The sequence below is a fragment of the Canis lupus genome, chromosome 27, assembly GCF_011100685.1.
Source record: "Canis lupus familiaris isolate Mischka breed German Shepherd chromosome 27, alternate assembly UU_Cfam_GSD_1.0, whole genome shotgun sequence".
NCBI lineage: Eukaryota > Metazoa > Chordata > Mammalia > Carnivora > Canidae > Canis > Canis lupus.
The window spans coordinates 4587143-4613700 of NC_049248.1; the positions used below are offsets into that span (position 1 = coordinate 4587143).

General features: G+C 45.5%; 1 protein-coding gene and 2 long non-coding RNA genes across 14 annotated transcripts in view; 1 reads left to right on the plus strand and 2 right to left on the minus strand.

Moving 5' to 3' along the window:
- The window catches only part of TSPAN11 (tetraspanin 11), a 74833-nt gene extending 65363 nt beyond the window's left edge, over window positions 1–9470 (minus strand). For all 9 annotated transcript variants that reach the window (XR_005379737.1, XR_005379738.1, XM_038576485.1 and 6 more), the window contains exon 1: window positions 9350–9470. The gene's annotated coding sequence lies outside the window, so the exon portion shown is untranslated. The remainder of the gene's footprint in view (window positions 1–9349) is intronic.
- Window positions 9471–21260: 11790 nt separating this feature from the next.
- The window catches only part of LOC119866438, a 35359-nt gene continuing 30061 nt past the window's right edge, over window positions 21261–26558 (minus strand). The window contains exon 5 of the long non-coding RNA XR_005379743.1: window positions 21261–21659. This is a non-coding gene — a long non-coding RNA (uncharacterized LOC119866438). The remainder of the gene's footprint in view (window positions 21660–26558) is intronic.
- LOC106557866 overlaps window positions 25633–26558 on the plus strand; it is a 34727-nt gene continuing 33801 nt past the window's right edge. For all 4 annotated transcript variants that reach the window (XR_005379741.1, XR_005379742.1, XR_005379740.1 and 1 more), the window contains exon 1: window positions 25633–25731. This is a non-coding gene — a long non-coding RNA (uncharacterized LOC106557866). The remainder of the gene's footprint in view (window positions 25732–26558) is intronic.

Sequence of the window (26558 nt, forward strand, 5' to 3'; positions counted from 1 at the left end):
CAACATATAGTATAATACCCAGTGCTCATCCCGTCAAGTGCCCCCCCTCAGTGGCCATCACCTAGTCACCCCGTCCCCCCCGCCCACCTCCCCTTCCACTACCCCTTGTTCCTTTCCTAGAGTTAGGAGTCTCTCATGTTCTGTCTCCCACACTGATATTTCTCACTCAGTTCCCCTCTTTTCCCCTATAATCCCTTTCACTATTTTTTATATTCCCCGAATGAATGAAACCATATAATGTTTGTCTTTCTCCGACTTACTTCACTCAGCATAATACCCTCCAGTTTCATCCACGTCGAAGCAAATGGTGGGTATTTGTTCTTTCTGATGGCTAAGTAATATGCCATTGTATATATATACTACATCTTCTTTAGCCATTCATCTTTCGATGGACCCCGAGGCTCCTTCCACAGTTTGGTTATTGTGGACATTGCTACTATGAACATCGGGGTGCAGGTGTCCCGGCGTTTCACTGCATCTGTAACTTTGGGGCAAATCCCCAGCAGTGCAATTGCTGGGTCATAGGGCAGTTCTATTTTTAACTCTTTGAGGAACCTCCACAGTTTTTCAGAGTGTCTGTACCAGTTCACATTCCCACCAATAGTGTAAGAGGGTTCCCCTTTCTCCACATCCTCTCCAACATCTGTTGTTTCCTGTCTTGTTAATTTTCCCCATTCTCACTGGTGTGAGGTGGTATTTCATTGTGGTTTTGATTTGTATTTCCCTGATGCAAGTGGTTCAACACTTGTAAAGCAATCAATGTGATAGATCATATCAACAAGAGAAAAAACAAGAACCATATGATCCTCTCAATAGATGCAGAGAAAACATTTGACAAAATACAGCATCCATTCCTGATCAAAACTCTACAGAGTGTAGGGACAGAGGGAACATTCCTCAGCATCTTAAAAGCCATCTACGAAAAGCCCACAGCAATTATCATTCTCAATGGGGAAACACTGGGAGCCTTTACCCTAAGATCAGGAACACGAGAGGGATGTCCACTCTCGCCACTGCTATTTAACATAGTACTAGAAGTCCCAGCCTCAGCAATCAGACAACAAAAAGAAATAAAAGGCATTCAAATTGGCAAAGAAGAAGTCAAACTCTCCGTCTTTGCAGATGACATGATACTGTTCATAGAAAACCCAGAAGACTCTACCCCAAGATTGCTAGAACTCATACAGCAAATTGGCAGTGTGGCAGGATATAAAATCAATGCCCAGAAGTCAGTGGCATTTCTCTATACTAACAATGAGACTGAAGAAAGAGAAATAGTCAATCCCATTTACAATTGCACCCAAAAGCATAAGAAGCCTAGGAATAAACCTAACCAAAGAGGTAAAAGATCTATACCCTAAAAACTACGGAACACTTCTGAAAGAAATTGAGGAAGACACAAAGAGATGGAAAAATATTCCATGCTCATGGATTGGAAGAATTGATATTGTGAAAATGTCAATGCTACCCAGGGCAATTTACACATTCAATGCAATCCCTATCAAAATACCATGGACTTTCTTCAGAGAGTTAGAACAAATCATCTTAAGATTTGTGTGGAATCAGAAAAGACTCCGAATAGCCAGGGGAATATTAAAAAAGAAAACCAGAGCCGGGGGCATCACAATGCCAGATTTCAGGTTGTACTACAAAGCTGTGGTCATCAAGACAATGTGGTACTGGCACAAAAACAGACACATAGATCAATGGAACAGAATAGAGAATCCAGAAATGGGCCCTCAACTCTATGGTCAACTAATATTCGACAAAGCAGGAAAGACTATCCACTGGAAAGAGGACAGTCTCTTCAATAAATGATGCTGGGAAAATTGGACAGCCACGTGCAGAAGAACGAAACTAGACCATTCTCTTACACCAGACACAAAGATAAATTCAAAATGGATGAAAGATCTAAGTGTGAGACAAGAATCCATCAAAATCCAATAGGAGAACACAGGCAACACCCTTTTTGAATTTGGCCACAGCAACTTCTTGCAAGATACATCTATGAAGGCAAGGGAAACAAAAGCAAAAATGAACTGTTGGTACTTAAGATAAAAAGCTTCAGCACAGGAAAAGAAACAGTCACAAAACTAAAAGACAACCTACAGAATGGGAGAAGATATTTGCAAATGACGTATCAGATAAAGGGCTACTATCCAAGATATATAAAGAACTTATTAAACTCAACAGCAAAGAAACAATCCAATCATGAAATGGGCAAAAGACATGAACAGAAATCTCACAGAGGAAGACACAGACGTGGCCAACAGGCACATGAGAAAATGCTCCGCAACACTTGCTTTCTGAGTATTTTATTCTGGCCAGGCACTTCCAGTCCTAACTTCCTGTCTCCTTGCCTCACTTGTCTCACCACAGAGGGAGGGATTCATTTCTTCTGGAAGGTCTGGCTTCCTTAAGCCTCTCTGTGGGCAAAAAGCACCCCCAAAATGTGGAGTCATCCAAAAAGTACCACCTTGATTGGTAACTAAGCCACACCCTTCCTCAACCCAAACAATCTGTTTGGTTTGGGTATAAAAATGGTCATGCCTAGAACAGCTAGCTGGTATCTTTGAACCTCAGACAAAAACGGGCCATATCCACCTTTACTCCTGTTCTTTGTTCCTTCCTTTTGAGCTCCTTAAACATGCTAGGCCTGTGAGTAAATGATCCAAGCTGTTTAAAAATGTAAATGATTTCAAGGAGAAGGATGGAGACCTGGATAACGAAATGGAAGTCTTTGCTATTTTCTAAAGATATAAAATCCTCACTGGAATCTGAGGGCACTCGAATGGCCCAATCATTTAAAGGATGTGTTCTGCCCAAGTGGGCCACCATCTAAAAATGTGACCAAAATGAAAGGTCAAGGATTGAAGCCCAGCTGGCATTGGGAGCAGGCAAACTGCAGACTCCCAGTATCTTAAGCTGAGGAGGGTCTGGCACTTGGTTTAATGCTCTGCTATTGGCATCCTGCAATTTTTAATAATTTTATCTTTCAGCTCATGGTTTGTATGTGAAGCCCCATGTGATGGTGGGCATGAATGTGAGGAGAGAGGCGCAGTGTGTGTGTCCACTGTTCCTTGCTGATCTCATCTGATCTGCGATGCCCCATGAGCTCAGAATTCCCTGGGGATCCTCCAGGCGAGGTCCTCTGGGAACCTCAGAGTGAGTACAAGGCAAGGTATTCTGTTTATAACCAGGCAAGTGGGTGCTAATGGCCCAAGGAGGTCAGTCTTTCTGCTGGAACCAGAGCTTTGCAGAAAGCAAACTATGCATTGTAAGAAACACATAGCAGCCACGGACCCCTGTGATACCCTGTCCTTTTCTGTATGTGGCACTTCCTGCATTAGTCATCTACTTGTGCTCAAAATGATGAGCCAAAGGGCTGAAAGTGGAGTGTAACAGTGTTTGACAGAAGGTGCATGTATCAAGAAGGTAAACAAAAACATCAAGGTTTTGTGCATTATTTCCAGTGCTCTGAGAAGAATAGAATATGAGCTAGGATGTATGAATTGTGTGATTTTGGTGATTCTACATATGAGTTAACCGCTCATATGTTGGCATTTAGCTTACTTCATTTTTTTGTTTTACTTACTTAAGTAATCCCTACCCTCTACGTGGGGCTCGAACTTACCACCCCAAGATCAAGAGTCACACGCTCTTCCGCAGGAGCCAGCCAGGTGCCCCTACTTGCATTTAAAACTGACATTGCACAATATCAAGATGAATGAGTAAAATGCATGCTAATGCTTTAAAGTTTTAATTTTTCTTTACTTAGAATGCCACTGAGTGGCCAATAAAATCTACCGTGACAGGTCAAGAAAGAGACTGCAGAAGACTGGAAAAAGATTTACATGTTAGTACTTTTCATGGCACTTTTTCCTGCTTTTTGAACCACAGGTCCACAGGTTCATTTTGCACTGGGTCTGACAAACTAACGGCCAGCCCTGGTTGAAGTGCTTCTCCCAGAGGCACAGCCTTAGTGATGACTGAGAAGCTCCCTCCTGAAATACCTACGCTATGAACACTCATTGAACTCCTACTATTTGCCCAGCTGGGTGCTAGTTGTCAAGGATAAAAAGTCAAAAACATCATTTCTACCCCCAAGCTGTGGTGAAGAATATAATTCTGGAACCAGAGTATTGGACACGGCTTCCCAAGGATCAGAATCCTAGTACTTGTTTGTGGAAGAGGGTCTAAGAGAGAAATGTGTTTACAATACTTCAAGAGCACCTATGGAAAGACGAGCACTTACCTGTCAAAAAAGCTTCAGAGGCTAGCTACCACACCTCCACAATCAAACAGGATAGTGGAAAATTTTTTATAATTTTGCAATCTGTTCCAAACCTCAGATTAGCTGGACAACACCAGCCCAGTCCTGTTCTTTGTTCTCTTCTCTTAGGCACCCTAGAATCTACTGGTTAAATGGTCTACACTGATCTTTTTAAAATGTAAAGGATAGAAAGTAGAAAAGTAGACACTAGGTAATGAAAGCACTATTCACTTTTATGGTCTTTGATTAATTGTTTTTGATGGAGAAACAAATTTTCATTTGTACCAAAGCGTGGCTGACAAAAATCTTACCAAACATTGGTTCAAAAAAGAAGAATCTGGAAGTCAGGACACAGGTGAGAGCCGCTGCAGGATTCTCTGCCGCTGCCTGCCGTCAAAGAGGGTCAGGGAACTCTACTTTATTTCAAAACTTACTACTTCAAAAGAGATCAGGGAACATCAGAGCAATTTCCTTTAACATTTCCTGAACCCATGTAACAGCCTCAATTCTTGAATTCTTGGCATTTTGCAGTAAAACCCCTTAAGTCTTTAAGAAGGGTCAATTTGTACACAGGGCACTAAGGCAGGAGGGAGCTGCTTAAATCTAGCTGCATCCTGCTCACCTGCTGCATCCCCAGAGTCCTGTGTGGGGAGCGGAATGGCCTGGGGGGGCACCCAGAGGAGAAAAAGGGTGGTTGGCTGGACAGGGTGTACCCCCCAATGACTGGCAAACAAGATCAGGGTTGGGACTCATGGTGCAGCAGTCACCACCTGGCGGGCCCCCTTGTCATTGAGAAGCCTTGTCCAGAGTGTTCATCTTGGTCAGCCCACATCTGGGTGCTCTGTGCTCCTCTTTGAATTTGGGGTTCTCCACATTTAACTCAGCCATTTGTACCCAGGCCAGCCGGGAGTTAGAGATCCTTTCTTTGGTGGCAGAGGAGGAACCAAAGCTCAGTGAGATCACGAAACACACGGACAGCCACCCACAAGGAAGGGATTCCAGGCTGGAGCGCCTGACCCCGAGCTGGGCTCTCCACCCTGCCATCCACACCGGTTTTCCTTTCATTCCCTGAGCTCCAGCTATGGCTTGGATGAGCACTACACCATGGAGCATGCACTCAGCTGTTTTCTCCTCTCTTCCTGGGAGTGATTCCAATCTCCTAACAACTAGATGCTTGGAGGTCTGGGCCAGGTCTTTAGGTATTCTCAGGCCTGAAGGCTCATAGGAGGCACTATGTGAGTATGTGCTATTGATTGGCCCCTCCTTCAACTCTGCAGGGTAACCCCTTGTAAAGACAGACGTCATGAACCCAGGAGCCCACGGAAGTCAGCCAGAGCTGGGCCGGCTACAAGAAGTGAGGTCAAGGGTCAGAAGGAATTAACAGGGGTTCTGTGTTCCCTGTCTCCTTTTTACTTTTCTCCATAGCCTCCCTCTCAGTCACGAACCCAAAACAGCCCAACTAAACAACTGAATGTCCTTCTCCTTAAGGTTGTGCTATTAATATATAATATTCCCATTACATGTTACGTACTATTAGTACATACTTATATATTATATATTATATGTATACTATATATACATTATTATATACTACCTATACTATTATATATTATATATTATTGCTATTTTATGTTATTTCTATTACTATATAGTATATAATAGTAATATATAGTATATAATGCTAACAGTACATACTATAATATGTAATTATATAATATGTATAATATATACTAATAGCATGTACTTAGTATATGTTATTATGCTACATATTATATACTATACATTCATTCAACCTACATAATTACATATATATAATATTATGTGTTACATAACTATATCATAGTAGGCATGTGCTATACTAACTCTTATGGGGTTTAACAAAGGTGGTGGTCAACATGTATTCTGTGCCAAAGACCTGGGCACAGGCCTGATTACGAGAGCCATAACACCACCTGCAGATGGATTTACAGGAAGAGACCACCCCGGGCCTGACAAGGCTGCTGTAAATATGGGCCAGGGTGCGCCATCATGTTGCGCCAACTACTCAAGAAAAAGCATGCTGAGTTGACATCTACAGGGCAGGAGACATGTCTGGGCGGTCCACCTGGGAACACACTCCAGGCTGGATGATGACAGACACAGTCATCCTGAACAGGCAGCTCTCAAGTATCAGAGTGTGGCTTATCCACTTTGCAGATGTTACTCAGTATCCCCTCCTGCTCAGCTCACATGGTTCAGAGTTCCCATGGACCGCCTGTTGCTGTACTGTGTGCAAAATAATTTTCATATTAACCTTATCCAAAAATTCAGGAAATTAAACCAGTTACAAAAAACATAAACCTATGACAACTTCCATGGCCAAGCAGAAATGATCTGCAGGATCTCAATGTCTGAATCACCATCTTTGGTCCTCCTGGAGGGCCAAGCACGTATTACTTCCAGATGCAGTACTATTATTTCAACTTGGAGTTGAAAAGGCCCCTAGGAATCTTCTGATACAATGGTTTTTCCAGTTTTATCTTTGTGGGAGGGCTTTTTCTTCAAAGGAAATCCTACCTGGAAGCCAGCCCATAACTCAGATTAACCCCAGCTGCTGGAGTGAGGGACCCATGGCCTGCCTTACAGGTTTGTTCCTCCCTCAAAAGCTCTTAGGAACACAGTTTGAAAAGCTTGCCGCTGCCATTCCCTGCTTATTAAGTTACTTGCTTGCTCTCTGACATAATCTTCTTTGAGTACCTACTATGTTCCGGGTGTGGGTGAGCCAGCAGGTAAGGCCAGGGGAGGGCCCTGCTTTTCCAAATCTTCCATTATGGCTGGAGATAGCAGAGTTAAGTTCAGATGATGGCAAGTGCTATGAAAGATCAGATCAAGGCAATGAGCTTGTGGCCCAGGAGGAAGCTCCTTCAAACAGGGGATGGAGGAATGACCTCTCTGGAGAAGTGAAACAGGAGCTGAGGGCAGAACAAAAATCTGGACAGATGCCTTGATTTTGACCACTGAGGAAGCAGACCTAAAGAGGTAAAGTGACTCTCCCCGGGTACACCAAGCAAGTTGGAAGCAGAGTCAGGACTTGACTCTGGGTTCCAGGCCCCCTGGCCAAAGGCTTTTCCTTCCCAGTGTTTATTAAACAGCCACCAAATGCAAATGAGGCACTGTAACAAGGGACATCCAAGTGCCCACCACACCCCAACCATAGCTTGGCTGCCTGTTATGACTCTTGGCATCCTCTCAGCCCTCCTCAGCCGATTTGGGCCTGGCTCTGTACCCCAGAAGACAGCACCCTGCAGTTGACATCCCACACCCATGACAATGCTTGGGGAAGCTTCCTCCTCCCCTATCTCCCTGGCTTCTTTCCAACTGTGGCGAGTGCTCATTACTGCTCCTGCTGGTGGCTTGAAGATAAAAGCAAAATGGTGGCTCACCCAGAGGAAGGCTCTCTGAAAAGTCCAGCTGCTCTAGGGTTACACAACAGAAAGGCCAGTCAAGCCAGTTTTCCTCCCGGGCTGTAGAAGGCTTTCACACAAAACCTCCTGCACCACACAGGTCTGGGAGTATCTCACACACCAGGAGTCCAAAGCTGGGCTCTAGGCACATGCCGCTGTGATGCTGAGTATCGGCAACCCCCAACCAAAGAGTTCCAGGCCCTCAAAGTGTTCCCCAAGCCTCTGACTTGGACTCAGCCCCATGAGCCCAGCATTTGCCTTTCACCCTTGGAGCCTAAGGCTGTCCCAGCACTTTCTCAGGCATTAGTCATTTTGAGCCTCCAGGTACCTCCTGAGGGAGGCAGGACAGCAGTTCTGTAAGTCCCATTTTGCACACAAAGCAACTGAGCCCCTGAGAAACCTCTGCAGGGAACATCACTAGTAATATAGGTAACAACCACTGATTCTGATTCAAACTCAGGGCTCCAGACTCCAAAGGTAGCTATCATCCAGCTGCTCACAAATTAAATACAGAGTATCCACCGTGGCCTAATACCACACTCATTCTCATCCCACCCTTCCACCTACATCTTATGCCTTGGAGTGTATTTACCAGTGTTTCCAGAAGCTGTCTCTTCTCTGTGCCACCCCTGACTCCTAACGTTTGCCCACACCCTGGAGAGATCTGTAGCAATTCAGACCCAAGGTGAGATGCTCTACTGCCCAACCCGACTGACCCCTCCTCCCTTTCATATTTTTCAGCCAGTTCATGCTTGTCAGCACTGCACATACCACTGGGAAGACAATACACCCTACAACCATCCACATCTTCCTTCTTCCCATACCAAATCAGCCAACTGCACCTGCAGGAGTGGACAGGCAAACACAGGTGACAGGGCCTGCCCAGCCGTGTCCTCACAATACACAGATGTGCCCCCATGGGATTCAGGGGACCTGCCGGGCAGGCAGACCTGCGGGCGCATTAGCCACACCAGCCGCCAGCATTTAGCAAACTCTCTTTGGCAGGCGCTGCTGAGCCAAAGTCCATTACAATTCTAGCTAGAATTACTCTGGACTGGCCACCGGGCCTTGGGCCTAACAGCCAGCTGCTAGAGTTCAGGCGGACAAAGAGAATGACATTTTGAAGAGACAGGCCCTGGGCGCGCTGGGCTGCGCGGCCCTCGGAGGCCCCGGGCTCTCTCCCAGCGAAGGCCCCGCGCGCAGAAGGGCGGACCCGAGAGCAGAAGCCGGGAGACCAACGCCGCGTCCGCCCTGCGGGACCCGGCCGCCCGCCCCCCCGCCGCAGCCCGAGGCCCCGCCGCTGACCGGCTCTGAACCCGCAACGCCGCGCGCGGAGGGGGCTGGGCGCCTCCCCACCTCCCCCCCGCCCCCGGCCCCCGCCCGGCCCCCGCCCTCCGAGCCCCGCGCCCCACCCCGGCCCTCCTCCCCCTGCGCCCCCCCCGGCCCCGGCCCTCCTCCCCCTGCGCCCCCCCTCCCCCGCCCTCCGAGCCCCGCGCCGCTCCCCCCGGCCCCCGCCCGGCCCCGGTCCTCCTCCACCCCCCACTCCCGGTCCCGGCCCTCCTCCCCCTACGCCCCCCTCCCCCGCCCGGCCCGGCCCGGCCCTGCGAGCCCCGCGCCCCCCCCGCGCACTCACCGGGCTCCGCACGCAGCGACGGGAGCCGGAGGCTCGGGGCGCTCGGGAGGCTCGGGGCGCTCGCTGGGCACCCCGCCGCGCTCCGGCCGTGGCAGCCCCGGAGGTCGGGCTGCCGGAGCCCCCGGGCACTTCCTGCCGGCCCGCCCCGCCCCGCCCCGCGCCCCGAGCCCACCCTCCCGGCGCGCCCCCTCCGAGTCCCAGGCTCGGGGCCTCGCGGCCGGCGGCGGCGCCCGGAAGCCCGGAGCCGGGCCGCGTCTTTGCTCGGAGCTGGCCTCCCTCCGTCTCGGAGCTCCCAGAGCCAAGGAAGTCGCGGTGAGGGCCGCTGTGCTTGCCCGCGGATCCCTCCCGCAGGGAGGCGGCTCGCAAAGCTCCGGTCGGCCCTGCCCGCCCCCGGGGCCTCCGTCAGGTCTGGCTTGACCCTGGGTGGGTCGGTGGCTTAGGTCCGGGGAAAATGGCCCGTGGGGGCTTCCAGAGACTCTAGGGACAAGCCACTCGGACGGATCCCAATGAGCCGCCCCTCGCCCTCTGCCCACCCCTGTGCGTAAGAAGACTCCCCTGTCCCGGAGCGCCCTGTGGACCATGGGCTCGGCTTTATGTTTCCTGGGCCCAGGGAGCATCAAAACCTCTTCCTAGACTGGAGAAAAGCAGAAGAGTAAACACAGAGCCCAGGCTGTGCCCTGGCTGGGAACAGGTGCAAAGCTGCCTATGACTGGCTCTGCTCTAACTGTGCAGCATATTATCTCTCAAAGCAACAAAGGCCGGTGCCTGTCCAACCACTGTTCTGTTGAAACTGGACTGCAGCAAGCAAGGTTACCCATTTACCAGGGAGGCTAGGTCAGGGGAGCCATTGGAGACAGGGATTGCTGACAGAGGCATGGCACCAGAGCAAAAATTCAGCAGAGCAGGCAAGGTGGAGGTTGCAGGGGGTGATTGCAACGCTCCCTGTGAGGGGCAGACCCGAAGTGGGAGTGAATGTGAAGGATGCAGTGGACGCGGGTTCCACAGAGCCTGCCTTGTGTGTTGTGGATGGAAGTGTAGCCAGGGGACCTGAAGAAGGACTACGTTGGCTGTGGGTATGGAAGTCTGGAGGAAGACCTGGAGTGATGTGAAACTGAAAGAAGACAAGAAGGAGAGACTTTGAACAACGTAGAGTGGGCCTGGCTAAGGACAAATTCAAGCTTGAAAACAAGCTAGTGAGGGGCACCTGGGTGGCTTAGTTAGTTAGGTATCTGCCATTGGCTGCGGCCATGGTCCTAGATTCCCAAGATCAAGCCACATATTATTAGGCTCCCTACTCAGCAGGGAGCCTGCTTCTCCTTTTCCCTCTGCTCCTCTGCCTGCTAGTACTTCTCTCTTTCTTAAATAAATAAATAAATAAATAAAATCTTTAAGAGAAAGCAAGAAAAATAAGTAAAAGAAAGAAAGAAAAATAAAAGAAAGAAAAGGAGCCAGTGAAAGAAACTGACACCATCTAGGAGGGTCAGCACTGTGTAGGACACCCAAATCCAGGAGAAGCCCATGCTACAGGGACACCCAAGAAGAGGGTGCCCAAGAAAACTGGATTAGACTTGGAAATTAGGAGATCTTTGGGAGAATTCTGTGAGAATTATTTCAACAGTGGGGAGTACAAGCCACATTGCCCCTCCTTGGGGACATCTCATCCAATTAACTGATGCAGGAATACAAAGGCACATCCCCTTGCTTTCAGACCAGGAGACCCTGAAGGGTTATCCCAGCTCCAGGGCTTCCCAAGGGATCAACTGAGGCCTCCGTGAAAACTGCACATCAGTTCAAGTTCACTCTCTGTCCAGTCCCACTTCCTCACTTGCTTACAGGTATTGTTCCTAAGACTACTTATAGCAGACCTCCTACCTGCAGATCTCCATCTCCATGGAGAGTCCGTTTTCCAGAAATCCAACCTGAGATGTGGGGTCAGTGAGAAAGGGAGAGTGAAGTGGAGAGGATGAAGACAGAGGGCATGAACATCTGGCCCCAGCAGTAGGGAGACACAACAAAGTGGCAGGAGAGAGGCCTGAGTTGGCACAGATCATGATGGCCTCTCCCTTGGACCTTCTTCCAAGACTCTAATGAAATAGACCTCTCGTGAAGACCTTGAACTCTAATGGAGTCGTTTCAAGAGATGGAGGTCATCAGGAAAAGTCAGAGAAGATGGTGTTAGAGGAAAAGACAGAAATGGAGAGGGAGAGGAGAGTTCTTCATGGTAGAAATGGTTTTTCCAAAGCGGGGCAGAGGGGCAAAGGAGGAACAGGCCTGAGGAGAGAGAACGCTGTCGGTAGGGTAAGGATGAGGGAAAGTGCATGTTCATGGTGTTAGTAACATTAAACCAGTAATTCAGAAAGAGGGAGTTGGAAAGTGTTCTGGAGGGACCTTGTAGCAATATGAGTGGGCAAATGATAAATGAGCCTCTGCAGGATATCCCCTCTCCAGCACTGTTCCCAGGAACATTAAACATCTAGAGCAGAGAACCAATAGAAATAGGATATGTCATTTAAAATTTCCCAGTAGCCACATTTAAAGATGTAAAAAGAAGAATCAGGTGAAATTAATTTTAATGATATAATTTTATTGCACACCGTATATCTAAAGTATGTATGTTCATTTCAACATGCACCAGTATCAAAATTATTAATGAGATATTGTACTTTTCCTTCCTGCTAAGTCTTCCAACTCTGATGTGTATTTCATACTCAGAGCACATCTGAGTTTAGATACTACATTTTCTTTTTTTAAAATATATTTTATTATTTTTTAAAAGATTTTTTTATTTATTTACTCATGAGAGACACAGAGAGAGAGAGAGACACAGGCAGAGGGAGAAGCAGGTTCCATGCACCGAGCCCAATGTGGGACTCCATCCCAGGTCTCAAGGATCACGCCCTGGACAGAAGGCGGTGCTAAACCGCTGAGCTACCCGGGCTGCCCTAGATACTACATTTTCATTGGAAATACTTGATCTGGGGTAGCCCTGGTGGCTCAGTGGTTTAGTGCTGCCTGCAGCCCAGGGTGTGATCCTGGAGACCTGGGATCAAGTCCCATGTCAGGCTCTCTGCATGGGGCCTGCTTCTCCCTCTGCCTGTGTCTCTGCCTCTCTCTCTCTCTGTGTCTCTATGAATAAATACATTTTAAAAAAATCTTAAAGAACTCCGAAAAGCAATAACTCTAAAAAAAAAAGGAAATACTTGATCTGTATTTAGATTTCATAATGTTTATTGTTGAAGAAGTAGAGTTACAAATCTCAGTAGCTTCATACATACTTATGCTTTCCAGTAACCAAATTAAATGGTCAGTTTTTAAATTTAAGTTTATATTAAAATTCATTTAAATTAAAAAATATAGTCCTTCTGCTGCACATAGCACATCCCTAGTACTGAATAGTTGCATGTGGCCGGTGGCTACCACTCCAGACCACACAGGTCTATAATATGAACTCCTGGACTTGTGGGTTTTGTTTTGTTTTATCCTCACCTTTGACAAAGGACAGACCCTGCCCCTCCCACCACTCCACTAACAAGATCCTACTGTTCCATTTTATTTCACAGAACACACTTGAGAGAGCAGGTGAAGAATCTGTGAGGAGGGAAGAAGGGGTGTGACAGGTCAGATGAGGAGTGAAGAGAATGGGACATGAGTCAGAAGGCTTCTGTTCAGTTGCTCTGTGTTCACATGAAGAATGTTATCATTTCTTTGCCCAGAGATTGAACTGAGAATGCAGGAGTCAGCTCTTGTTATGGTCTTTCCCAGTGAGTGGTTTCCCCTGAGCTCCAAGCACTGGTTGAGTCACAAATGCTTAGGCATGGCTGCAAGGTCTGGGCCTCATTTTTTGCAGCTGCAAAATAGGGGAGAACAGTCTCTTATTTTGGGGGAAAAAAGAGAGGGATTGTGTAATCCTAAACACGAAGCTACGGAGGAAGTAGTACCAAATTTGGAGACCTGTGCTCCTCCTCCAGGTCTGTAGCATGTCCTCTGCACCTGCTGGGAGCCAGCAGCCTCTGTCTGTACTGCGGCACATTTGCCTGTCATATCTGATGGAGTGACCCAACATGGAAAACTGGAGTAGAGAGGTTCTAGAAACTCTCTACGAGATGTAAACATCATATGAATAACACTTAGACTCCCTTTGCTCTAAAATGGGCTGTATCTATTGCTTGGAGTTACAGGATAGAAGCTGTGGGATGTGCATGCTGGCACATCTATATCCATTCCTAGAAATTGAATTTCTGTAGCTATTCCTAGAAATAGAGTCACAGAAAATACCTTTGTTTGTGTATGAATGGTTACATGTATGCATTCACACATGAGCACACACACATTGCACTGAAGAGTCTGACCTGATATTATTGGTGTCCTCAGGATGTATGACACATTAGCTTAGCTTAGCATTCAGATTGTACCATCACAGGACAGGCAGCATAAAACTTGAATTTCTCCATCCCCTGAGCACAAGCCTGTCTTTCAGAACAATTTCCAGTCACTACCTAGGAAGGTTGCAAGGAAATGAAGGAGCCCTTCATGATCTCTCCTCCTGCCTCCCTGGCATTCCTGCTTGATGAAGGTGCCATGCTGCTGTGGCCCTGAAAAAAATCTTTGTACAGATCCCGAGCCATTCCCAAGAAAAACAGCTATGTTCCTGGAGGTAGAAAAACTCAGGTATAAGTCATGCTCCTCTGCATACGCATCATACAGTGTGTCTGACTCAGCCTGTTTTCCCTTTTAATCTTTAAAATGGGAGAAACTCTTCCCAAGAGTGTTACTACCCTCTAAGAGAGTGGAAACTGGCCTTGGTTTCATTATCTGTGTGAAAAATACAGCTACATTGCATCTGGTCAGCACCTTTCCTCTTCCAGAAGGACTGGCAAATGATCAGATGTTAAATATTGATCAGTTTTGGGCAGCCCCGGTGGCGCAGTGGTTTGGCTCCGCCTGCAGCCTAGGGTATGATCCTGGAGACCCGGGATCGGATCCCACGTCAGGCTCTCTGCATGGTGCCTGCTTCTCCCTCTGCCTGTGTCTCTGACTCTCTCTCTCTCTCTCTCTCTCTCTCTGTGTCTCTATGAATAAATAAATTTAAAAAAAATTAAAAAAAAATACTGATCAGTTTCAATTAGCTTGAATTCAGCCTGCATTTGATTATGAACTTGATGACTTTGCCTACTCCTTTCTGGAATGATATCTGGTGTTTAATAGGAGGTGGAAAAGAAATGATTGTGGAATCAAAGTGTACCATTTCAGGTATAATTCCCATGAGAAAGATGTTATACTAGATGTAGGAGTTTTTAAACTATTGTGAGGTATACTTCTAATGACATCAAGAACATTAGTTGCACTAATTAGTGCTTGAAATAATTATTGATCTTTATTAACAGTGTCAAAATAATTGGTCAGATGTCCAATTGCTTGAAATGCTCTCTTGGCATTCTACATGAAGGACTTTACAGCTCTCCCAGGAGAACATTATTTAAGGCAAAACATAGAAAAGCACATTTAGGGTACAGAAAACATAAGTACAGACAGCTGAGCAAATATATAAATAACATGCAAAATGACACTTAAATATTTACAGCTTAAATTTTTTAGTATGTGTAGCACATGCAGCTAGTCCTCTTTTCCTCTTCCCCAAGTTTCTAGAGTCTGCTTCTATAACTGGGGCATAGGCTTTTCCAAGTGTCCAAGGTCACCTGCTAGGGGGGAAGAGAAGCCTTTGGATAAACATAGTGAATATTCTCAGAGCATCTATGTTAAAATTTATTTTGGGGGAATAAATTTTCAAAAGTATAGCATCTGTATATGCTGATTGTAGGAAAATTCAATCAATATAAAATATTAAATAAGAAAGTAAGATTATCTGAAGAAATAGTAGCCATCAGATACAATCATCATATTGTTTTGATGAATACCCTCTTAATTGTGTGTGTGTTTGTAAGCAGATTTATTTCATTTTAGAATATATTCTAGTTATCTTTTTATGTCAATGGATTTAAGAATATATTACATCATTTTTGCTATAATGTATGAATGTACCACAGTCTAGTTAACCAATCCCCTCCCCTGTTGATGGATATTTAGGATGTTTTCAATAAAATAAGTATTTCCAATATGGTTATGCAAACTTTTTCCTATATATCTTTGCCTAGCTAATCAACTGTGTTTTCATGATAAATTTCAATAAATAGAATAGCAGAAAATATATATTTTTTGCAGTTACACACACATATACACATATGTAAATATATATGTAAATATGTATAATGTAATGCATGTAATGCAAAAAGTAGGTAGAATATGTTTCTTTTTTTATTTTTATTTTTTTGGTGGAATATGTTTCAAAAATAAATATGGTCATTACATTCTGAGAGAGGATTGGGGATGTAGTTAAAGAGGAACTTGATCAAACTTATAATGTTAGTTTTTCACAAGGAGAAAATATCTGTATAACTTAAACTTAGTTAAAATTGAAATGAACAGAAACAAAAAAAAGGACAAGATAAAGTAATTATCAGTTGACAATCACACATTGTTGGAAATAAAACTGCTTCTGCTGAAAAAAAAATTAAAGGTAAATACTGGAAGAATAGAAATAAGACTGACCTTGAGGGCATTATGCTAAGTGAGTCAGAGAAGATAAATACCATATGATATCATTTCTACACTGGAATCTAAAACACTCCAAACTAGTCCCCAAACCAAGCTTATAGATATAGAGAATAGATTGATGGGTGCCAGAGGTGGGATTGTGGGAGGAGAAATGAGTGAAGGGGGTCAAAATGTACAAACTTCTATTTATTAATAAGTTATGCAGATGTAATATACAGCATGACTGTATATTATTTTTCAACATACTGGATGTTGAAAATTCAGCTAAAAAAAAAAAAGGATTTTTGATGCTTTGAAATGGCCTCTCAATCTCTCTTATCCCCCATCCTTCTCTCTTACCCAAAGAAATAAATCCAATAGAGAGAAAATGTTCTAATAAGGCCTTCTGGTCTCCCTCAGCCATAGGGCTGGTCCTATGGGCAGGCCACCTGCACAGGGCTCCATGCTTCAACAGGACCTGCACTTCATTTAATGCTCTGTTGTTACTGTCTTAAAATTTCTAATTATTTTCAAACAAGAGGCCCCACATTTTCATGGGTCATACAAGCTAATCCAAATGTAGCCTTCTACTCAGCAGAAGTGGCTCCTTGATATTTCTGTCAGCTATTTAGTAGTGCTACGGGTAGTAACTACCCAAGTTAAAAAATTAAACAGTGTTTTATTGACTCCAGAGAAATTTCCGTCATGTGGATCTTCAGAATGATCCTACGTTTTCTGCTGGGGTGGTGTGAGAGTTTGAATTTGAGACAAGAATAAGACAGGAGTCACACTCTTAGTATTCTTTTGTGAGCTGGCTTCAACCTCCGCTCTTGACACTCTTATACTCTTTCTGCCCTCTCCAGCCATACCACCATATGCAGCTCAGCACACAAAATTTGTTCATTCTTCCACATATTTGCCCAAGAGGTTCCCATGACTTGGAAGCCTTTCTTGCCCTATATCCTTGGTGAACTCTTACTCAACCTTCAAAACTTGTTTTATTACACCACTTCTTGGAGTCCCTCCTTGACCTCTCTAGGTAGAACTAAGTGCCTTGCCCCTATTGATCTCATGTATCCAGTAAGAACTCAAGCACAGAGCTGGAATTATTTTCTTATACATTTCTTTTCCACGAGCTTGGTAGTTTCCAACCTTTTTATTTTTTATTTTTTTTTGTTTACTTTACTAATTTTATTGTGTGCGGCACACTTCAAGGCATTAAAATACTAAAAAAATAAATAAATAAGTCAAGAATAATTATAGTGCAATTATTGCTGCAGTATAACTGGGTCTTACAGTGAGTTCGAAAGCATCCACCCTTACCACACTATCGTTTGCTATCCCTCTAATACTAGTTTGCTGCTATGAATACCTGCTCTTGTATATCTCATATGTTACATTTTCTTGCGTTCCAAAAGCCATCATGTTGCCTAGGTTTTATAGCTCTTACCTCTTCTCATAGCCAGCTTCCTCCACTCTCCACTATCATGTGACTTTGGGGCCCTGGGTTCCATTTGACAGACATTGCTAATGTGCATTTCACATTAGAGCAAAAGTATATGTGAGACATTGATTGAAATTTGACATCTCATCATGACCACCAGGATCAGTTGTGCAGATTGTTCACTGTACCAGGGTGCTCAACTGAAAACACAAAGGGAGACCAATGACTGGCTATAATCTGTCATCAGACTGTGTGCCCATCAGACTGCCTGCCCAGAAGGGGTTGTGCAAAAGGTACCATTTAGACTAATGGTTCAGGACACCCCAGGGTGCTCCAGCAGGTCAGTTGGGAACTGCTGGAAAGCAAGGACTGGATTCTATTCATCTTTACTTCTCCAGCACCTGGTGCAGTGATGGACAATAATAGACTGAAGTAAATGTGAATTATAAAACAATCAAGAGACTCTGCCGATAGCATTGCAATATGATTCAGGCTTAGTCTAAAACGCTGTTAAAATAAATTTCTCAAATCTGGTCAGTTGAGGTGGTGGCTCTTAAGTGTACTGGATATGCTGGAGTGATGTGGGCTGCCCTGGCCCCAGTCCCCAAATGTCATGAATAGCCCTGGATCCTTCACCTCTGTGCTACAGTCCACCAAAGTCCCTGGGAGTGTGTCAAATTCTTAGTCATCATTCATCAGGTGTACTGCTCCTGACAGGCAGGCAAAGCAGCACCGGTGCATGCCCTTTTTATCAAACAGTGATCCCCACAGCCTGTGGCCTGTCCCATTTCCTTCATGGTACATGTGTGATGAGCACAGCTGTAGAAATTAGCATTCGCTGAGCATTTTAAAGTTTAGAGCTGGAAGATGGCTTGAAGTTTGTCTAGGGTGATCTCATTTCCCATCAGGAGAGGGATGTGGTATCACCCAGTCGGTGTTGGTAGAACAGCAACCAGAGCCCAGACTAGGGCTACCTCCCTCCTGTGAATCATGTGTATGCCCCCTATTCTTTCCTTTCATTCAGGTCCATGGTAGCTCCCCTCCCTGACCTCTCCTTCCATCAGCTGCTTTCCTTGGCAGTTCCCCAATCCTACTCTAGAGATAGCAGAACCGAGCCTGGGAGGGGCGGGCAATAGGAAATGGCAAAAAAGATTTATCTTCTCCTCTTCTTGCCTACAGCTAGCCTGGGTCTCTGTCAGCAGAAGTCACATTGCCACTGCAGGATTTTGTGCTAATGAAGAGTGTTTCTGGCCAGACTCACAGGATAGAGGCTGAGGGTGAGGGGAAGGCTGGCTGAGTGAGGAGATAAGTGTAGGACTGTAAGCAACTCATATCTGACTTTATATCAAGCGCTGCATCCAGAAATGAAATCCACACACTTTCTTCAATCACTTTATTCCTACCACATTCCTCATTGTGGTCTCAAGGGTTTGTTTCTGAAACCTGGTAGGGAGAAATGTCAGGGGCTAGCGGGTAGCTTTTTAAAAGAAGTCTTTTGGGAGCCTTGCATGGGATCTGGCCCTGCCCAAGGCTTAGTCTGTAGGGGACCCAGAGGGATTAGGGTTTTTCCTTCATGCTCTCAGACTCTCTGCTCTCAGTCTGGCCTGGGGGCTGCCAGTCTGCTTTGGGACCCTCCAAGGACATCTGGGAGCTGCCCTGGGGACTCCAGGGACAGTGTACTTCCTTCCACTTGACAGACGGGGGGACATTGACACTTCTGGAGAGAGGAAGCAATCCCCAAGAGTCATAAAAGGAGTGAGACCCTGTGTGAGAATCAGACCAAGAAGTTCCATGATCCTTTCTGTGTAGCAGCCTGGCTCCTGGCCCCTCAATTCCATATGATGGCTCTGAGGGATGTCTGTTTGCACTTGGGGTCACAGAGCTTAGAGGACATGGCGTTGGGAGAGAAGAATGAGGGGGTAGGAGATTGAGTCCCAGGGCAAGTATTTGTTGGAAGAGAGGTAGGAAATAAGGATGAGGTGGGGGAGCAGTGGAAGTGTGTCAACTGCCACAGTGGTCCCTGGCCATCTTAGAGTTTCAACATAGAAGCTTTCTCCGACCCTCATGATCTAAATGAGAATCTCTACATTATTCTGCCTTTTTTTTTTTTTAAGATTTTATTTATTCCTGAGAGACAGAGTCAGAGACATAGACAGAAGGAGAAGCAGCCTTTCCTTGCGGAACTCAATGCAGGACTCGATCCCGGGACCCTGGAATTACAACCTGAGTCAAAGGCAGACACTCAACCACTGAGCCACCCAGGTGCCCCTCTCTTTGCTCTTTTCTATTACAGGCCTTATTAAAAATTGTAGCTGCCTATTTCTGTGTGTTTTTCTTGCTCAATGTCTGCCCAGCCATTAGATTGTAAGTTCCACAAAGACAGGGAACATATTGGTTGTTTGCTCCAGGACCCAGTATGCCTGGTGTGTAATGGGCATACAACAAATATATGATGAGAGAGGGAATATTTTTTAAAACATTTATGATTCAATTTGGACAACGATATGAACCAAAATACCACTGACCATTGAATAGCTCCAACTTGCCTCTGAATACTCATCATTAAGTGCATGTTTAACCCAAATACAAATTATGAAGATGATTTTTTTGGATTACCCATTATTTCTTTTCTAAGTGCCAGGGCCAATAACCAAAGGATTAATATATTTTCCAATGGACATGAGTTATTTAAAGGTACAAGTGTATTTTAGATTTTATTATTCCACATACTTCACTGCATAATTAATGATCCAGTCCTAGACGTAGTGATTTGTGGTTTGTTTGTCTTCCTTTCAGGCAGAAAATAGTGTGAAGGGATTTCTATTTTGCTCCTTTGACTTGAGTACATAAGGGTGTGTCTTTAAGAATCACAAGGGAGTGAAAAGCCAGACCCACAATGCATAACTTCAGAGGATACCTGAAAGGCATGCTTGGCTTTGGGTGCAGCCTGCTCAGCTGCCTTAGGAGAACCCCAGCTCTATGGTTTGACAGGCGTATGCCCTAGAAGACTGCTGTCATTGCTTGACCACTCATCTTCCTCTTCCTATTCTTGCCCCCTTTCTTCTTCTTTCCAGGGCATCCAGAATGATCTATTCAACACTTAAGTGAGACCATGGCACCTATGTACTTAAAACCGTCCAGTGACCTCTTATTGTATTGAGAGCAAAAACAAATTCTCTCCCTGGCCTGAGGGAGCCCTTGGCCTGCATCTCTTACCTTGTCGCTTTTCTCTCTCCCTAAACTCAGGCCCCAGTGGGCTCCTCTTAGTCAAGCTCCTCCCCCACCCCCACTCAGTGGTTTTGCACCTGCTGTGAACTCTGTGAGGACAGCTCTCCCTCCGAGATCTACACCTGCTCCTTCTTCCTGTCATTCAGGTCTCAGCTTAGACATCAGCCCCTGGAGAGCTTGACCTTGACCCCAGCTCTGAAGCACACCCCGGTCACTCTCTTGTGTCTTCTTTCTGGGTTGTTTTCTGTGGAATTTGTCACTATCTGATATCAGCTATCTTCTTGTTTCCATTTATTTGCTTCTGCTCTGTCTGCACCACTAGGATACAAGCTCCACGAGTCTTGGATCATTATCTTTGTTGTTCTTTGCTATATCTCTAGTGTTTGGCCTGTGATAAGTGCTCTAGAAATATTAAGCGAATGCATTAAAGTCTCTAAGTAGGCTCATTGGGGTGGCGTTCCAGCCTGGCCTGTTGATTGACTGGGAGAGGCCACCTTAGAGCCTGAAAACCATCAGGAGCTTGTTTCACTGGAGAAAGCAAATGGCCTACAAGTTTAGAGGCTTGAGTTCTAGTCTCTCTTCTTACTGTTGCCATTCACCTGTCTCTCAGGGCCCGCTTCCTCATCTGTTCCCTGAGGGCGTTGGACTGAGTGACCTCAGAGGTCACATTCTTTTTTTTTTTTTTTTTTATTTATGATAGTCACAGAGAGAGAGAGAGAGAGAGAGGCAGAGACACAGGCAGAGGGAGAAGCAGGCTCCATGCACTGGGAGCCTGATGTGGGATTCGATCCCGGGTCTCCAGGATCGCGCCCTGGGCCAAAGGCAGGCGCCAAACCGCTGCGCCACCCAGGGATCCCAGAGGTCACATTCTGATAGTCTTTGCCACTTCAGCGCACTGCCCTGCGAGCACATAGTAGTCAGAGGCCAGCTTCCTTGAGGAGCAGAGGTCTTGGGGTAGCTGCAGCCACAACACCCATGCTTTCCATCATAACTGACAACCTTTCCACCTGCTCCTGATGTTGGAGGAGATGCCTGACTGTTTGGGACCTAAAGTGGAGAAGAAAACAGAAAGTAATACTTCTGGAGGCAAGGGGTTGCACTAGGAAGGGTATAGGCACCAGACAGAGCTGGATTTGCATCCCAGCTCCTTGTCTACCAGCTGGATAACCCTGGACATTTGCCCTGAGTTGTAGTTTTGGCAAAGAGAAATGCTTATACTTGGCTTGCAGATACGCAGTGAGGATCCTGTGAGTTAACAGACATGAAACTGAAGAGAGGTCAGCTCCCTCCCATTATCTTTGAAAACCTGGGCATGTTCACAGGAATGACCTAGTGCCTAGGTTTCAGATGCCCTCCTGCAGCTTATTCTCACAGAGGCCAGAAGGAGCTGCAGCAAAAGTGCAAGGTGGCTTAGCGTGGTAAAGGAAAACAAAAACAAAAACAAAAAGCCCGCAAACACCCCCATTTGTGAGAAAAAGCAAAACATGCACCAGAAGTTTCTATTTTGCACTAGAAACTTCTGGTGCATAAGCTTAGAGATGGCTCTGCAGAGCTGGAAAGGAGAGAAGTGTTAATCACTTTTTCCTGAGCACACCACATTTGCATTCCTAGAGAGTCTCGATTACAGGGCTCCAAGTAAGAAATGGAGTTGCTTGGTGGGCTGGCTTACCTCAGCCTAGACAGAAATCACTTGTATTTTTGTGTGTGGAGGTAAAGAGCTGCTATTTGGTGAGCTTCTATATGTGCCAGAGACTGAGCTGCTTATTTTACATACTGAGGCAGGCAGGACAGGTTGGCGCACTCAGGCCCCAACCACCTTCTTTCTCCTCTGCTTTCCTCTTTTATAGAGGCTGGGAACCTAAAACTCAACTTCCCAGCACCCCCACAGAAGGCCATGTAACATAGTCCTGGCCAATAAGACATAAGTGCAAATTTGTTGGCAAGGACATCTCTTCCTAACTAAAAAAGATAAAGTTTCATGAAGAAAAAAACCTGTTATCTCCTTCTCACCTCTCTTCCTTTTGCTTGTACTGTGGATGTGATGCACGAAGGTACAGCAGCCACCTTGCAACCATGAGGCAAAGTGTGAGGATGAAAGCCACTGAACTGTCTGGCCCTTTGTAATAACATATTGTCTCTCGTTGGAAACACTATCAGTATTAGAGAGTACATCCTTATTTAAGTCCCATTAGGAAATATAAAACGCTGTTAATTAAATTATAATTTGTTTGTGAAGCACATCCAAATTCCCCAGATGTTACTACGCAAAAGGAAATAAAAAGTTCCTAAAATTGATGAGATTTGAACATGTGTCTGAACCCTGGCAAGTCTGCCTCTAGACTTACATGAGAAAAACATTCTTTAAAAAAAAAAAAAAAGATTTTATTTATTTGAAAGAGCATGAAGGAGAGAGCACAAGCAGTGGGGAGCAGCAGAGAGAGAAGCAGGCTCCCTCCCTGCTGAGTGGAGAGGAGCCCAATGCAGAGCTCAATCCTAGGACCCTGAGATCATGACCTGAGCCGAAGGCAGGCACTTAACCGAGTCAGCCATTCAGGCTCATTCTTTTAGGCATGGCTGTCAGGCTTTCTGTTCCTTCTGGCAAAACATTCCTGTTGACTCCTGACAGTCATCTCGTGAGATGGGTATTAATACCCCTATTTTACTAGCAAGGAACCTGACGCATAGAAGGACATGGACTATAGATCCTATAATCACGCACAGGGGAAGCAAGAGCATAGAAGGACATGGACTATAGATCCTATAATCTACTCGGGGGCTGGACTTGGCTCCAAACCTGACCTGTTCCATTGCTTTTCCTGCCATAGACATGGCCTTTGTGGTGTAGCTAAGAGGGATGATGGGCAGCACTGCGGTTACACCCTGGCCCCCTTCCCCTCCTCTGGAGGCCGCTGCCCTGTCCTTCACCGGGACCCAAAATTCATCCCTGTGAGCTGGGAGCTCAGCAGCCTTCTGCCACAGGCTTCTCAGTCACGGAGGCAATTTGTTTTCTTGTCTAGTTTCTCACTTGCCTTCTCTCTGTGTCCTTCCCCATCCCCTCTGGAGCAAGCGCATTTGACTCATTTGACATCTCTGTTGGGAAGACTGCATCTTCCCCCTCTCCTGGGCTCCCTGCTGATTTCCAGGACGCCCACAGGCTTCCAGGATGTGGGGCTGCACGTGGTGGAGCAAAGAGTTTGCAGAGGAGGACTCTCTTGTCAAGAGCCTCTTGCAAATTAGCCAGTCAGCTTTCCTTTGCCTTGGAACCTGGCCTTGGACGACAGCCTCCTGGAGACCAAGGGATGGGGGAATGGGGAGGGCTAGGGCTCTGGTCCAGATGGCCACAGGGGAAGGGTTTGTGCCTGTAGCTTAAGGGAGTGTTCCCTCCTAAACTCCCATTTTTTGCTTCCTGAAGCTTAAAGGAAGAGAAGCAATGGTTGAAAGGATATTAGTCTTAAGTAAGAAGGAACTGGATTCCCCAGATCTCTGTTATCTGCTTGGGAAGAGCAATGGAGAACAGTAGAAACAGACGACCCGGGAGACTGGTCAAACCAATACATTACAACATTAATTCTTAGTGTGTGTTTTAAGGAATCACTTGAAATGTCCAAGAAGCACCAGAGGAAGAGAATGGCTCATTTGAGAGCAACTCACGTGAAAGGGGTCCCCATGCAGAAGCCAGGGCCAGTGGGCACAGCAGCCATCCAGGGGCAGGGAGGGGAGGCAGTGGCTGTGTCTTATGCATGGCCGTTCGTGCTAGCCTTTCTCTTCTTTTCTTTTCTTTTTTCTTTTCTTTTCTTTTCTTTTTTTCTTTTCTTTTCTTTCTTTTCTTTTCTTTTCTTTTCTTTTCTTTCTTTTCTTCTTTTCTTTCTTTCTTTTCTTTCTTTCTCTTTCTTTCTTTCTTTCTTTCTTTCTTTCTTTCTTTCTTTCTTTCTTTCTTTCTTTCATTTTTTAAATTTATTCATGAGAGACAGAGAGAGAGAGGCAGAGACAGAGGCAGAGGGAGAAGCAGGCTTCCTGCAGGGAGCCCAATGTGGGACTCGATCCCAGGACCCCAGGATCACAACTTGAGCCAAAGACAGATACTCAACCGCTGAGCCATCCAGGTGTCCCCTTTCTCTCAGAGGGTTGAAAATAGAGGACTGGGAAGGGAGGGAAGGGGTGGGCTTTGTGCCATCTCCTCTGGCTCCCAGCAGAGGCAGAAGTGGAAAGCTTCTGAGGGGCATTTCTTCTCTGACAGGAGGGAAACACACGCAAATGATCTTTTCCTGAGGAAACCCATGGAGAGCAGCCCCCTCCCCCCCAACACCAAAAGCCTGCTGGCTAGAGAACTGACCTTGAAAACTCTTGTTTCTGCACAACCCAGCTTCAATTCAATCCCACCCTGGCCTGGCACCCCAAACCACAAAGTTCCCATAAGAAATATTAAGGGCCTGTGCACCTCACAGGAAGTCTCAGATTGCAACCATATGTCCAAACTGCTGACTTGGCGTAAATGGATCAAATCTCCAAGTCTGTGTTGGTGGGGTGGAATTTTGTGCCGTGGATGGTGAGGACTCGCCATTTGAATGTGTGCCAGGCTGCAGGGAGCCTCTGGCTTCATTTGGATTCTGGCTGCAAGGGGTTTCTTTCGTAAATTAGCCTTATGGTAATTATTTGCCTTTCTTCTTTCTGCAAGTGAAATATCTGGGCACATTCTTCTGGACCGCATGTGGAGCCAGTGGCTTTTTTCCTCTTACTCATCTTTAGGGCTGGTTCTTGCTGTTTTCAATATTCACCATCCTGCTATGGGGCTTCCTGGGGCACTAGGAAGATTTATCGAGTGCAGGCTGGTGCAATTTTTTAAAATTAAACTTTTTATTTTGAGCTAACCTGTAGCTGTATATGGAATTGTAAGAATTCATACACAGAGATTCCATACAATTGCACAACCAGAATGTTGACATTGACACATAAAGATATAGAACATTTCCATTATGAGAATCTCTGAGGTTGCTATTTTATAGCCTCACCACGTCCTTCCCTCCTGTCACTCCCCTCCTTCACCCTTGGCAACCACTAACCTGTTCTTCATCTCTCAAATTCTATCATTTGAAGAAAGCTATATAAATGGAATCACACAGTATGTAACCTTATGGGATTGGATATTTTTTCCTTTGTCTCACTCAGCATAATTCTGCTTAGTTATGTTGTTGTATGTATCCAAGTAGTTGTAAGTATCCAGAGTTTTGTCTTACTGCTGAGCAGGATACCATTATGTGGGTATACCACGGTAACTCTCATCCGATGCACCCGGGTTGCTTCCAGTTTTTGGCTAATGTCAATAAAGCTGCTATGAACAGTTGTGCACAGGCTTTTGTGTGAACATAAATTTTTCATTTCTCTGGGATAAATGCCCCAGAGTGCAAATGCTGGGTCATATGGTAGTTGCGTGTTTAGTGTTGTTGTTTTTTTTAAACTGCCAAACTGTTTTCCAGTGTGGTTGTACCATTTTACATGGGCACTGACAATGTGTGAGTGGTCATCTCTAATCCTCACCTGCACCAGATGTGGCCACAACACTTTATCTTAGTCATTCTGATAAGCGTGCGTGATATCTGAATGGGATTTCAATTTGCATTTCCCTAGTGGCTAGTGACATTGCACGCTTTTTCATGTGCTTATTTGCCATCTGTATATCTTCTTTGCTGAAATGTTTGTCTGCTATTTTTGCCTATTTTCTAATAGGGTTGTTTGGTTTTTACTACTGAGTTTTGAGAGTTCTTATATATTCTAGATGCTAGCTCTTTGTTGGATATGTGGTTTGCAAATATTGTCTCCCTCTTATGAGTTGTTTTCTTTTTTTCATCCTCTTGGGAGGGTCTTCTGCAAAACAAAAGTTTTAAATCTTGATGGAGTCCAGTTGATCAATTTTCCTTTTATGGATCATATTTTTGGCATCAAGTCTAA